The sequence below is a fragment of the Candoia aspera genome, chromosome 2, assembly GCF_035149785.1.
Source record: "Candoia aspera isolate rCanAsp1 chromosome 2, rCanAsp1.hap2, whole genome shotgun sequence".
In the NCBI taxonomy this organism is placed as follows: Eukaryota; Metazoa; Chordata; class Lepidosauria; order Squamata; family Boidae; genus Candoia; species Candoia aspera.
Window position 1 is genome coordinate 131,121,278 of NC_086154.1, and position 14,569 is coordinate 131,135,846.

General features: G+C 42.8%; 1 protein-coding gene across 1 annotated transcript in view; it reads left to right on the top strand.

Annotated features, from left to right (window-relative positions):
- The window catches only part of FAM186A (family with sequence similarity 186 member A), a 48,409-nt gene that overhangs the window by 20,316 nt on the left and 13,524 nt on the right, over positions 1-14,569 (top strand). The gene's annotated exons all lie outside the window — the stretch shown is intronic.

Here is a 14,569-nt window from a genome sequence, read left to right on the forward strand (position 1 = left end):
CTGTCAAATATGAAAACAATCTGATGTGTTTGGAAAAGGGGGAAGCTGGGACCCTGTAACTGTACAATCAATCTTATTCCTGGAACCCAAATTCCCATAGTTCCACTACCCAATTCCAAATATAAAGTCAGGCTGCTTAAAGGAATTTATCAACAAGCATGTAGGCTTTATCTGGCCTTTCTCTTCCTCCCCCACCAGTGTAAAGGAGGAGGATGGCTCCCTATATGTAATCCATGATTACTGACTCTTTAACTCCATAACCATTACAGATTACTATTCTCTTCCATTCATTTTTGAACTCAGAATAGTCGCTGAAGACACAAGTGTTTTATCAAATTGGACCTCAGAGAAGTTTAGAATCATGTTCACATGAAAGAAGGGTATGAATATTCAACTGCCTTCAATCATTGCTATGGAAAGTTTGATTAATGCTATTCAGATTTGCAAGCATATCCTTGGTTTTTTCAAAGAGTTATGAATAATATTTTTCACAATTCTCTGTACAAGTTCTTGACAGAGTATTTATATGATCCTGTCCTTCACAGTGACCACATTTAAAGAATTCTTCAATACCTTTATGACTATAGCTTCTGTGCTAAGCTAGAAGAATGCATTTTTTACAGTATCAGGTCTATTGTATTTTCCTCAAAAGGAATTAAGATGACTCCATTTAAGGTAACCTCCATTCTATCATGGGAGTCCAGCATATACTATCAGGGATATACAGGGGTTCTGAGGCTTTGTAATTGTTTTTTTTTTTTTACCATAAATCTTTTCCAAATTGTGTGCATTAATCAAACAGTTGACCTCTCTTATCAAGAAAGGGAGTCCTTTTAAGTCTGATTCTGCAGCAAAATAAGCCTTCCTTCAATACAAACAGGCATTAACTTCTTAACTCATCAGCCAGATCTATCTGTCACTCTTCATTCAGGCTGATGCTTTTGATTTTACTTTGGGAGTGGTGTTGCCTCAACCTGCTGTAGAGTTTATGGACACTCTTCTCCCTGTGCATTCTTTTTCTTGGCAGCCACTGCCAGCCAAAATTATATTTTTAAGAAGCTTAAGAAGTAGTTTTAAGCTATCAGGAATGCCTTTCACCACTGGCACCATCTCTTCAAGGGTGCTAGACATCCTGTTAAGATTTGAATGAATGAGACTTACAGAATTCTCATATACTTACAAAGTGCCAGATGGCAGAATTCACACCAACTACAGCAATAATTCAGGAACTTGATGGAGGAAGCAATATATATGCTGCCTTGAGTAGTACACAAAAAAGGTAGTAGAAGAAGAAGCATTATTGATGGGAAATACTACAAATATAGATGCATGCCCTAATAGAGATGAAGCATTAAAATTTGAAATAACGTATGGGGTTGCTCAAAAGAACTTAATAAAAATGCAAGATTGAGAAAAAACATTGGCTCACTTGAAATGGTTGATATGGTCATGACATCAGAAATGATTAAAAAGCAAGTAAAGAAGGTTAAGTACTACAGTGCACCAGGAAAAGATGAAGTACATAGATTTTGGCTTAAACATCTGATGACCTTTCATGATGCTCAATTTAATGAAATATTACAAATGGGTTATGGTTTAATTGTAAATATTACAAATGGTTTATGGTTTAATTACAAATATTACAAATATTACAAACTTGAAGAATGCATAATAACTGGTAGAACATTTTTAATAAAATAAAAGACAGACAAGCAATCATAGACCAATTAACTGCTTGCCAGCAATGTTCAAGCACCTAACTAGTACATTAGCAATTGTGATTTTGATTTACATATTCAAACATTCATTGTATCTACCTGAATAAAAAGGTGAATGCCAAAATGTATGAGGAACAAAAGATCAATTGCTGATTGATAAAATGATATTAAAAAGAAAAGTGAAGAAAAACCAAAGTACAGAAGGCTTGGTTTGAATATCTAAAGGCATTTGAGTTTCGTCCACATACAGTAGTTAGATACAGAACTGTTTGGAAATATTTGGCGTTTTTGTCTGTGTGTAAAAAAAAAGCTATGAAAAAGTGGAAAACAACTTTGATGGTAAATGGTGAAGAAAAGAGAGGAGAGGGATTTTTTAAGGGAATTCATTGCCTCCATTGCTTTTTACCATCTCAATGATATCCCTCACATATTCTGAATAAAACAAAACTTGGATATGAACTGTCAAAACAAAGTGGAAAAATATTCCATCTATTATATAAGGATGATTTGAAGCTAAATGGACAATAAAAAACTGAAACTGATCCTTAATAATACTGTAAGGAGATATAGTGATGACAACAAAATGGAATCTGGAATTGATATCTGTGCAATGCTCAGCAAAAAGAAAGGAAGAACTGATCAAAATGAAGATACACTATTAAAAATGAGAATCTCATAAAATCTTTGCCCATAGAGAAAAACTACAAATATCTAGGAATACTCAGATCAGATAACAGTTTGCATGGTGAAGTTAAAAAGAAAAGCAATTTAGAATATTTAGAACGAGTGCAAAAAAATCTTAAATTCAACATTAAATGGTGGAAATATAAGTAAAGCCAAAAAGACATGAGCAATACCAGTACAGTGCTGGTAGAGTAAACTGGACACAGCTTGAATTGGACAATTTAGATCAGAAAACCTGAAAGATTCAATGCCTGATGCACTGAATCCACAAATTGATGTTGATTGACTACATTTAGCGTGAAAAATTGGAAGCTGTGGTTTGCTGCTGGGAAAAGAGTCGAGAAAGAAAAAAACAACCATGGATTAAATTATTACATTAAGGCAAGCAGAAAGAAAATTCTCTTCGCAGTTTGCAAAGAAAACATCCTGAAAGTAGGAGAAACAAAAAAGACTAACGAAGTGAGTTTTATAAACCATTTAGAAAATTGGAGAAATAAATAAAATACATAAAAAACTGAAAATAAAGTGGACAGGACAAGGAGTTGGCAATAGTTACAAGCTGCCACAGTCAGAAAGATTAATTTTTACTGTTGAACAAGCATTATAAACAAACATGATGAAATCAAGCAAATGCAGACTTTGTAAAGAAAAAGACAGAACCATGGATCATGTATTTAATAGATAGAACAAAATTTCTCAGCCTGATTATAAACAACATCACAACAAAATATGATCCATTGGCATTTGTGCAAAAATTATAGTTTTTGAGTTTCCCAAATGTGGTATAATCACAAATTTGAAAAAATTGTTGAAAGTTATATTAAAATTTTATATGATTTTCGCATACAAATAATCACCATCTAGAACACAATACAACAGATATGATAACAAGTGAAAAGAGTAATTTTTGCATATGTGCCAATACCTAAGGAGACCAGAAGTGAGGAAAAAGATTTAGAAAAAAATACAAAATACAGAGATCTAATGATTGAAATGGGTAGCTTATGGAAAAGATCTTGCAAAGTCATCCCTATAATTATTAGCACATGCAGTGGAATAACAAACATTAAATAATTTTTTACATGAACTAAATATTTTGGCTATATCAACTGTGGATTTATAAAAAGCCATCTTGCTGGGCACATGTTATATCTTACAATGTTATTTAGATAATTCCTAGGATCTTGGCTAGAACTCAGTTTTCCAAAGAATACCAGTCAAAGATGTAATTCTTTTTGTTTATTCTTCATACTTTGATATTCATAGAATCATAGAATCATAGGGTTGGAAGGGACCTTGGAGGTCTTCTAGTCCAACCCGCTGCCCAAGCCCAAATCAGGAATCCTCATACCATCTCAGACAAATGGTTGTCTAATCTTTTCTTGAAAACCTCCAGCAATGGAGCACCCACAACTCTGGAAGGCAAGCTGCTCCACTACTTAATAGTTCTCACTGTCAGGAAATTCCTCCCTATTTCCAGAGGTTGGATCGCCCTCTGATGAGCTTCCACCCATTGCTTCTTGTCCTACCCTCAGGTGCTTTGGAGAATAAATCAACATCCTCTTCCCTGTGGTAGCCCTTCAAGTATTGGAAGACTGCTATCATTGTCTCCCCTCAGTTTTCTCTTCATTAAACATACCTAGTTCCTTTAGCTGTTCTTCATAGGATATAGCCTCCAGACCCCTTATCATCTTTGTTGCTCTTCTCTGCACTCTTTCTAGGGCCTTGTGACGATTGCCTTAATCCAAATAAAACTTACAGACTCAGAATCTTGATTCAGGTTCTTGATTTATTTAGAAAAGAGTGCAAACATGTAAAAAGCTGAGAATGAGAAAAGCGCACCCAAACTCAAACTAAATAGCGTCTTTGCAAACATCACTCCACCCCCTCCCTCACAAGCAGCCCTCCCCACATTCCCAGGTGCTCCTAACGAGCACCGCTGATCAACGGGCTAAACGACCTTGACATTTAAGACATAGCCGAAACACATTCCTCCCTGGCACCATCCAGCCTGTTTATTGTACAAGGTTCCCAGCAGCACCCTCCCAGCCAGTACACATATCAGCACCATGGCAAGCGAACTGTTACGATGTAATCCCATCTGAATGGTGAACATGACATACCGCCCCCCCAAAACAAACTTTAAGCAGCGGGCTTAGAAGGATAAGCATCATGAAAAGCTCTAAGCAAATCGGGAGCAAGAACATCACGTGCAGCAACCCATTCCGGATGAGGAAAATGCTTCCACCGGACGAGGTATTGAAGAGACCCCCACAGCCGCCGGGAGTCGAGCACTTCTTTAACCTCGAAATGCTGTTGCCCATCAATCATGATCGGCGGCGGGGCCAGTGCGCGAGGATGCCAATGGGAAGAATCCTGAGCAGGTTTCAGCAAGCTGCAGTGAAAAACAGGGTGTAAACGCTTCAAATTATGAGGCAAATCCAAGCGAACAGTCACAGGATTAATTACAGCAGTGACAGGAAAGGGTCCAATAAACTTAGGAGCCAACTTTTTCGAAGGCTGAGGTGACTTCAGAAACTTTGTGGAGAGGTAGACTAGATCTCCAACACGAAAAGCCGGTTGCTGACGCCGGTGGCGGTCAGCGTGTTTTTTATAGGCAGTTTGAGTGTCACGAAGAGCGGTTCAAATAACCAGCCATGAAGCAGAAAGCCTAGAGCCCCAATCGGAGGCATTGACGGCGGGCATGGGTGGTTGAGGAAATTCCGGGATGGGAACAAAATCTCGACCAGACACAATCCGAAATGGGGTCTGCCCAGTGGTTTGGTGAACCGCATTATTGTAAGCCACCTCAGCGAATGGAAGCAAGTCAACTCAGTCATCCTGATGATAATTTATGTAAGATCGAAGAAACTGCTCCAAAGTGGCATTGAGGACCTCAGTGGATCCGTCAGTCTGGGGATGCCAAGCAGTAGATAGCGCTTGCTCCGTGCCAATGAGCTTTAAAAAAGCCTGCCAAAACTTAGAGGTAAATTGTGTGCCCCTATCGGTCACCAAACGAGAGGGGCATCCGTGGGGTCTGTACACGTGTACCAGGAAAAGCTTTGCCAGCTGCTGTGCCGAAGGTATGGAAGTACAAGGCACAAAGTGAGCTTGCTTAGAGAAGTAGTCCTTGACCACCCAAATGACAGTTTTCTTCTGACTCAGAGGCAGGTCAACAATGAAATCCATGGAAATTACATCCCATGGGTGTGTAGGGTCAGCCACTGATTGTAGGAGCCCTTGTGGCTTACCCACCGCCCGCTTAGACATAGCACAAACAGGACAAGAAGCCACATATGCTTTGACATCCTTACGCAGGGTGGGCCACCAGAATTGCCGACGAACCAAGTGGAGGGACTTCAGGAACCCAAAATGCCCCGCCTGCTTACTGTCATGGGAACGTGCCAGTATAGCAGAACATTGAGAGTCTGGGACATATAGATGGCCCTTGACCCAAGCAAGACCATGCTCAAGGGACACTTTTTCAGGATTAGCCAGAAGCCAGGGATCGGACTTCAGCGCAGCCACAAAAGTAGCGCGGAGCGCCGATGGCAGCAGCAGCTGTTTGTGAACTGGCGGAGAGGGAGGTGATTGGTGACTCCGAGCGTGGCTACGCGTAACAACCACCAATCCTAATCGGGGTCTGGACAAGACGGCGCCGACCACGTCAGGCACCGGACCCTCGTCCTGTGGCAATCTAGACAGGGCATCAGCAAAAAAATTCTTTTTTCCAGGGATGAATTTAAGATGGAAATTGAAGTGACTGAAAAACTGAGCCCAGCGAATTTGCTTCGGACTGAGGCGCCTAGGAGTATGGAGCACCTTGAGGTTGCGGTGATCAGTCCAAACTTCAAAAGGGGAAGAAGCTCCCTCCAATAAATGCCTCCAAGCCTCTAAGGCTGCTTTGACAGCAAAAGCCTCCTTCTCCCAAACGTGCCAGCGTCTCTCCGATTCAGAGAACTTGCGAGAGAGATAGGCACAAGGCTTGAGAATCCCAGAGGGATCCTTTTGCAACAAAATAGCTCCAATAGAAAAATCCGAAGCATCCACCTGCACTACGAACGGAAGGTCCGGGTCAGGGTGAGCAAGGACCGGCTCCTCAGTAAAAAGAGCCTTGAGCCGATCAAAGGCAGTCTGACAATCAGGAGTCCAGTTGAGCACAGCTCCCGGGTTTTTTACCTTACGGGTCTCTCCTGAACCTTTAGTTTTTAACAAATCAGTGAGGGGGAGGGCAATCTCCGCGAACCCCCGGACAAAGGAGCGGTAAAAATTGGCAAAACCGAGGAAACTTTGAAGTTGCCGCCTGGTTCTGGGGCGTTCCCAATTACGCACCGCCTGAACCTTAACAGGATCCATCTCGACACCTTTATCGAAGATCCGATAGCCGAGATAATCCAAGGAAGATTTGTGGAACTCACACTTAGAAAGCTTCGCATACAGTTTGGCATGCTGAAGCTTTGTGAGAACCTGCTTAAGCTGCTCATGTTGCTCCAATGAGTCAGTATAAATGAGAACGTCATCCAAATAAACCAAGACCCCCTTAAATAAATGTTCATGTAAAACTTCATTAATCAGTTGCATGAAAACACCCGGAGCCCCTGCCAGACCAAACGGGAGAACCTTATATTGGAAAGAACCCAAAGGGCAATTAAAAGCTGTTTTCCACTCATCCCCCTCCCTAATGCGAATACGATAGTAGGCTTCGCGAAGATCCAATTTAGAAAATACTCTGCCTGTGGACAGATGAGCAAGCATGTCCTTGACGAGGGGCAGAGGGTATTTGTTGGAAAGGGACGCGGAATTCAATCCCCGGTAATCCATACAAAGTCTTAGGGTGTCATCCTTCTTTTCATGAAACAGTACGGGAGCCACCGGCGAATTAGCCGGTTCAATGAAGCCCCAAGCCAAGTTTTTGTCAATGAAGTCTCATAAGGCAGAAAGTTCCTTCTTAGTCATGGGATAAATCTTTGGTTTGGGTAAAGGGACGTCTGGGAGTAGTTCAATGGAACAATCAGTTTTGCGATGGGGGGTAACTGGTCGGCTTCCTCCTCCCCAAACACATCTGCAAACTCAGAATATACAGCTGGAAGACCCTCCAAGATGGGTGAGGGCATCACAGCAGGCACTAGCTCAGCTCGTCCAGCGGTTGGAGGCCCCGCACAACTCAGAAAAGGCGCTTGATAGAAGCCATCCTCGAAAGTAACAGAACGGGAGCGCCAGTTGATATAGGGATTATGAGCGGCAAACCAGGGAATACCCAAACCACCAAAGGGTTACCAACTGGGGAAACTACAAACTGAATGAGTTCATAATGGGATCCCATGTGCAAAGCCACTTCACCCGTAAAATGGGTAGCCGGCCCTCCCCCCGCAGTGGAGCCATCCAGCTGCTGGAAAACCAGCGGCTTAGGGAGGGGAAAGCATGGTAAATCCAATTCCCTGACCACGTCAGGATGGATCAAGCATCTGGAACAACCCGAGTCCAGCAAAGCCCAGACTTCAATGGATTTGGATTGAAAGCCCAGGTCGATTTTGACAGCGAGGATGGGGCAATCAGCACTCACCATGTTAGAGACGTGCCCAGATTCCACCACCTGTCCTGCGGTGCCGCTTAAGACAGGTGGAAATCGTTTCCCGCCGGTTGTGCAAAGTCTTCCAATACGTCACCCGGAGTGTAGATGTCCTCATCCTCTGCGGTCGCCAGCACTCCTGTCAGCCGCCTTGGGGGGTTAGCTGGTTTCCTTGGCGGCTTTTGTGGTGCCTTTCTGGAGCATTCCGGAGGCTTGCTCTTAGTACAGTCGATGGCACGGTGACCAGGCTTCCCACAAGTGATACACTGCCCCTGAGCAAAACGGCGGTGCCGCTCTGCATCCCATCGTGCTGACGGCAGTGGCCCTGGAGCATGGGCAGCTGCGACGGGTCGGTCTTCCTTGGTGGCCATCATGAACGTTCGTTGGGCATGTACGGCTTTTCCCGCAAGGCAAATCCAGTCATGCAAAGAGGTGGGATCATCATGTCCAAGCACCCAGCACAAGACTTCGCGATTGAGGCCATTCTTAAAACGATCAATTAGGGTGGCCTCTGACCATTCAGGTACTTTACCTGCCAAAACTTTAAACTCAAGAGCATAATCCGCAACAGTCTGCTGCCCTTGCACAAGTAATTTCAATGCATCCTTAGCTCTTTCTTTGGCCAAGGGGTCTTCAAAGTAGCGTTTAAGCGCAGCCAAAAAAGTATCGAACGTGGCTAGCGCTGGCGCCCCAATCTCCGAGAGCTGCACATACCAGTCCGCAGCTCTGCCCTTCAGCTTCGTCGCCACGGCAGCTATTTTCTCCTCCGACAGAAAAAGGTGCCCATGGCGTCTCATGAAACTGGCGGCATTAGTAAGAAAAAAGGACAGGTTAGCAGGGTCGCCGTCGGACTTGACCAGAAAGTCCCGGGGGGGACCCCCAGCCTGAGTAATTCCAAGGGATGGCCGGCTCGGTGTCACTCCGATAGGAGTGGATCCTCAGGGCCCTGAGTCTCATGGTGGAGCACAGCCATCACCTCCTGGCGATGGGGAAGGCGGGAGGCTAGGTTGCCTAATCGGCGCGGGACCACGGACGATTCTCACAATGTCCCCCAAGGCAGTAGACATGGAACGAAGAACGTGTTCCATTGACTCTATCTTGGACTCCAGGACCCTGATCCTGTCCGGGGTAGTGGAATCCTCGAGTGCCGTCCCCTCCGGCCCTGGGCTTCGCGGCACCCCGGGTTGCTCAGACGGAGTGTCTGGCCAGCGGAGCTTCCATGTGGTACGGGACGTGCCGGCTCGGGGGTCCATCAAGGCATCCCACAGGAATTGCTCCTGCCCCGTTATGTTGTCGTCTGGAGGCGGGGGAATTCGCTTCTTAGATCCAGCGGTCGAAGACGAACCGCCCGACGGAGGTGTAGTTTGGGTAGGAATGGGGCTTGGGTCCCGGCTCGGGAACGTTGACTCTGGGAGTTGTTCGGTCTCCTCAAACTCCACAGGATCCTTTCCACCTTCAGCCATCACTAAATCCTCTTTCGCAAGAAAATTTTCGGGTAAAGAGTAGTGAAGTGGGTGGATACTATGATTCTCAGCTTTATGTGATGATTGCCTTAATCCAAATAAAACTTACAGACTCAGAATCTTGATTCAGGTTCTTGATTTATTTAGGAAAGAGTGCAAACATGTAAAAAGCTGAGAATGAGAAAAGCGCACCCAAACTCAAACTAAATAGCGTCTTTGCAAACATCACTCCACCCCCTCCCTCACAAGCAGCCCTCCCCACATTCCCAGGTGCTCCTAACGAGCACCGCTGATCAACGGGCTAAACGACCTTGACATTTAAGACATAGCCGAAACACATTCCTCCCTGGCACCATCCAGCCTGTTTATTGTACAAGGTTCCCAGCAGCACCCTCCCAGCCAGTACACGTGTCAGCACCATGGCAAGCGAACCGTTACGATGTAATCCCATCTGAACGGTGAACATGACAGGCCTCAGCATCTTTTTTTGTATTGCGGTGACTGGAACTGGATGCAGTATTCCAATTGTGGCCTCACCAGTGCAGTATAGAGTGGTACTATCACTTCCTGTGATCTTGATACTATCCCTCTGTTGATTCAGCCCAGGACTGGCTTTTTTGGCCACTGCAGCACACTGCAGACTCATACTTAAGCAGTGTTCACCAGGACACCTAGATCCCTTTCATAGGTACTACTGTTGAGCCAGGTGCTGCCTACCTTGAACCTGAGCATCTGGTTTTTCCTGCCTAAGTGCAGGACCTTACATTTCTTGCCATTGAACTTCATCTTGTTGGATTCCTTGATGAATAAAAACATTATAATAAGCTCAGAGAAGCAACTGAGCTAGACAAGTGGCTTTACTGCAGAGAAAAACGAAAGACAAGGAATGAAATAGAAGCAAGGTGTATCAGTAATGCAAAAGATAGCCAAGGTACTGTAGGAAGAGTTCCAAACACCAGAAGGTACAAGAGAATAGTGTGACATTTCGTTCTCACATTGATAAGAAGTCGAGTAACCTGTTGGATCCTTTGGTACTGTCTGAACCAAAATGATTCTTTCCAAGCATGATTCTCACGGAGTTCTCTCTAGCAGGATTTATCGAGATGAATGGGGTAGGGTATAAGAATTCCAGCCGATAAACAAACTCTCAGTTTAGAACTATTATATCTCAGAGTACGTTAGGGTGGATTTCCCAACCCTCCTCCTTACAGTTTTCTGGAGCAGTGGGGAGTGAGGGGAGGTGAATCTCTTAACTGATAATAAGGAAGTCTGCAACTAGTTGCTTACATAAGTCACTTGAATCTTTATCGTTGTGAGACCAACTCTTATATAGCTGTTTTCAAAACAGTCATCAAGTACTGTTTGCCTCATTTTCACAAAAGCAACGAGCTTCCTCCTCTTTATATTGAAAAAGCACAAGAAAATGAACCCGAATCTTGCCACTTTAAATTGCCTGTTTATAAGTTTCTGATTTGAAAGTAGAGTACTCGCTGGCATTGCATCCTTAATCTTCTTAGTTACTAAAATAAGTATTACTAATCTGAGCTTTGAGACTTTGCTCTTTGGATTAACTGTTCCCAGTCTGGGTTACTACAAGAGAAGTCTGAAAAGAGTAAGGTCTAGTTAATCATGGGGAATGGGGCATGGATTCTAGCAACTGGTTATAAGAGCACACAAGATAAAGGAATTGCTTCCAGTACTGGATCAGCCGCAAATTTGGCAACGGGCTCTTGATCTGCTATTGCGGATTTTGTAGACAGAAACCTAACTGAAACCTTGAGCCATAAGTACTCCAGCAAGAGAGGCCAAGCCTTTCTATTTGCCCTGCTAGGCCAAAGATTCTGGTCCCCATCAGTCTCTAAGGCCTCTCCTGGCTGTTATTTAGCTTCTGAAGATGAACCCTCAGTGAGGGCCATGGCAAGCATAAAAAAATACAAATTAATGCTTAATCCAGAAAGAGATGTCCTGCTCAATCAAAAGGTAGATTGCTAATTGCCCTCAGTGCCATTTTGGAGGTTAAGACAATCAATCAAATAATAACCAACTTTTCTTTTAACTATGCAAGGCCCTTGGTTTAGTCTGCAATCCATTTCTACCTTGCTCTCTAAAATAAGAGACCCAGTTACTTATACTATGTGAGAAAATGCTACTATCTTGGCAGCTATGTATCAAACTGCCTCAGCCCCACGGTCTTCTCGAAGAAAGAAGGGCACCCCCACCACACACCACCAGGAGAGTACATGGAAAACTTGTAGCCTTGCATAATGGTGTACAAACAGAAAGCAAAACCCACTCTGTAGTGAAATATGATATAATTTTATTCATAGCAGGGATTACATGCACATTCCAATATAAGATAAAACAAAGAACTAAAAAGGTAAGAAGGATAAGATAAAATAATAAAAAAAACCCTACTTTAATAATAAAATGCAAAAACACATAGATTGTAAAGTGGCATAGTTACTTTTTTTTAGTTGGTTAATCCTACACGTGACAGGGGAAATATACACAAGGATAGCTCATAAAGGCATTTAATATATAATAACTTGACTACCTTCCTAGATGTTATGACAATAAGGGAATTATTAACTCGGTGTGTACTGAGGTATGTTAAAAGGGCAGTGACCAGCTCAATACCCCCAATGGAGAACAGCATAGCTGATTTTGTACTGGGGTGCTATTATATCTGCCCTGTTAGACTAGAAGGTAAGGAATTGTCATGGAGTCTCTTCCAAACATGTGACACACCCAAGATGTTCATTAGGTAGCTTAGTCATTCAGCCTGGCCTGCCACGTAATGGAGTATATTGTTCCAATTGCTGGGAATATCAATATCAAGGATGCACTGTCTTAGTTCTATATTATGCCCTCATGCTCTAGTGATATGACATAATGGGCTGAGAGGCCATGTTGTCTGTGATCTAGACCAATGCCTTTTTTCTAGGCTGAATAAAAGTGAGGTCAAAGAGGCCAAATATTCCTCAGAAAAAATCAATTTAGTCAGAATCTGAGTTGAGACAACCTCAGATGAGGTCCTATGGAAGCACGTCATGTTTCTAATCATAATACAGGAAACTTTCCAGGTTACTCAGAGATCTTAAGCTTCTTGACTGGACTGCTTTGAATGGTCTTAGATCTTTATAGGAATAAAACTGGGAGCTGTATGACAGAAGGCTTTTCACTTTGGCTTTAAAGAAGTTATTGGCAGCAGATACATAGTTCCCAGGTCTACTGGTCATGAAACATAACATTGCATTTGTATGGGCCTGGTTAGTGTCAGCCTTCAATCATTCATTCCAAGCCATAGAGGATTGAAAGTTAATTCCTAATTAGTTAAAGTTAAATTGGTTTGTTCAGTGAGGGTATTATTTATAATTTGTTAGTGGGCGGCTGCTAAGCCATTTAGTGAAGACTATGACTTCTACCTTAGAGCAGTTAATGGCTAGCTTTTCTTCTCCACAATATATTACAATGGCTGAAAACCTCTGTCTCTGGGCCACTTGGCTTGTGATCAGTTGGTGTATTTTTCTGCTAGATTCTGCAAGACAATACAGTGATTGACTATAGATTTGCCCTAGCCTAAATCCTGCTCGCTCCTCAGCCAAGGTCTTATCCTACGTTACTCAGTGAAGCAGTTTCCAATGCAGATGTTTTGCAAATAGTTTGCTAAGGATGTTTAGGAAATTCATTCCTTGGTGATTATTTAGATCAGAATTCTTGCTTGTTTGAAAATTGGGGCTGTTATTGACCAGGTGCATTAGGCAAAGAAAATTCGATAGTGGATAAAATGCAAGAGAGAGGAAATTCTTTCAAAGGACAAAAGAGAAGGCAACTATAGGATATTTTACCCTACTTCTTCAGGTTCCATCACACTAAATGGGGATGATGGACCCCCACCCCATCAAATAGACAGGGAAATCACAGGAAACTCTAGGAGTCCATTGAACAGGTGGTATACTCCATGAAGAAGTACAGGTTTTGGGAAAAAATTCAGGACTCAAAGAATGACCACCAGAGACTACTTAATGCTGACTTTTTCTCAGCACTGATGAAGTTAGCAAGAACAGTTAATTTGACTCTAATTACCAGCACTGCCACAGACAATGAAGCCTAAGAAACAATCCTTGGCAGTGGTATTCATATTTATCACTAGTTCAGACACAGATCCCTTTTCCAATCATTTCATGGAAACTATAAAGAATGAATAGCCAGAGCCAACTAAAGAAAAGTCCCCTCTCTTACTGGCTAACAAATGTTATCTCCTTCCACAGGAGACATAAATGGCTAGCTATGTCCTCTGTAGATGAGCCAATAGTAACCCGCATCACATGATGGTGGTACAAAAAGGAGGATATGAGGTATTCACAGATCTTACAGAAAATAGAGCACAGAGCCCTAAGCATCTGAAGAAGGCAATCAGCAAGTTTGCAAAGACAGCTGGACCACAGATACAACTCTGGGCTATCTACAGTCTGCAGCCAGGACCATTTCAACTGGAATGGTGGAGCACCAGTGCATATGGCTTAAACACTGGCAAATAGATTAACAGTTGAGAGCCAATCTTGTGGCCAAGCCCATAATGGGAATGAATCTGTTTGGATAGCACATCAACACTAGGTTGATAGAGAGCAAAACAAGAAGAAATCCCTGCCTTCAGCTCCTAAATAGAGTAGCAAATACTGTACCATTTGTGGTAATGACATTGTTAATGTGAGTACTGTGTATTGCTGAGCCAAAAAATGTAAAGATAGTGAACTGGAAAGAGCTGATTTGTGTGATCAAGAACAAAATAGAAGACCTGTGACAGCAACTGACGAGTTTCACATGCAAGAGTCTAATTAAGGACAATCAGAAGATCATTCAAAGAGAAATTTGAGAGAAAAGAGAGTCCCCTTTTTGAGGGAGATGGGCAGTGATGGAAATTTGAAATATAAATACATAAATACATAAATAAATAAATAAATTGCTGTCAAGCTTGGTATTTCACAGGAACATGTAGGTTGGTATTGCTGTCAAGCTTGGTATTTCATAGGACCATGTAGGTCACATTATTGATGTTCTTCAATATTGGAAGATTTGTGCAAGATGGACTCCTTGCATGTTGATGGCATAGATGAAAGCTTCAAAAGTTGAAA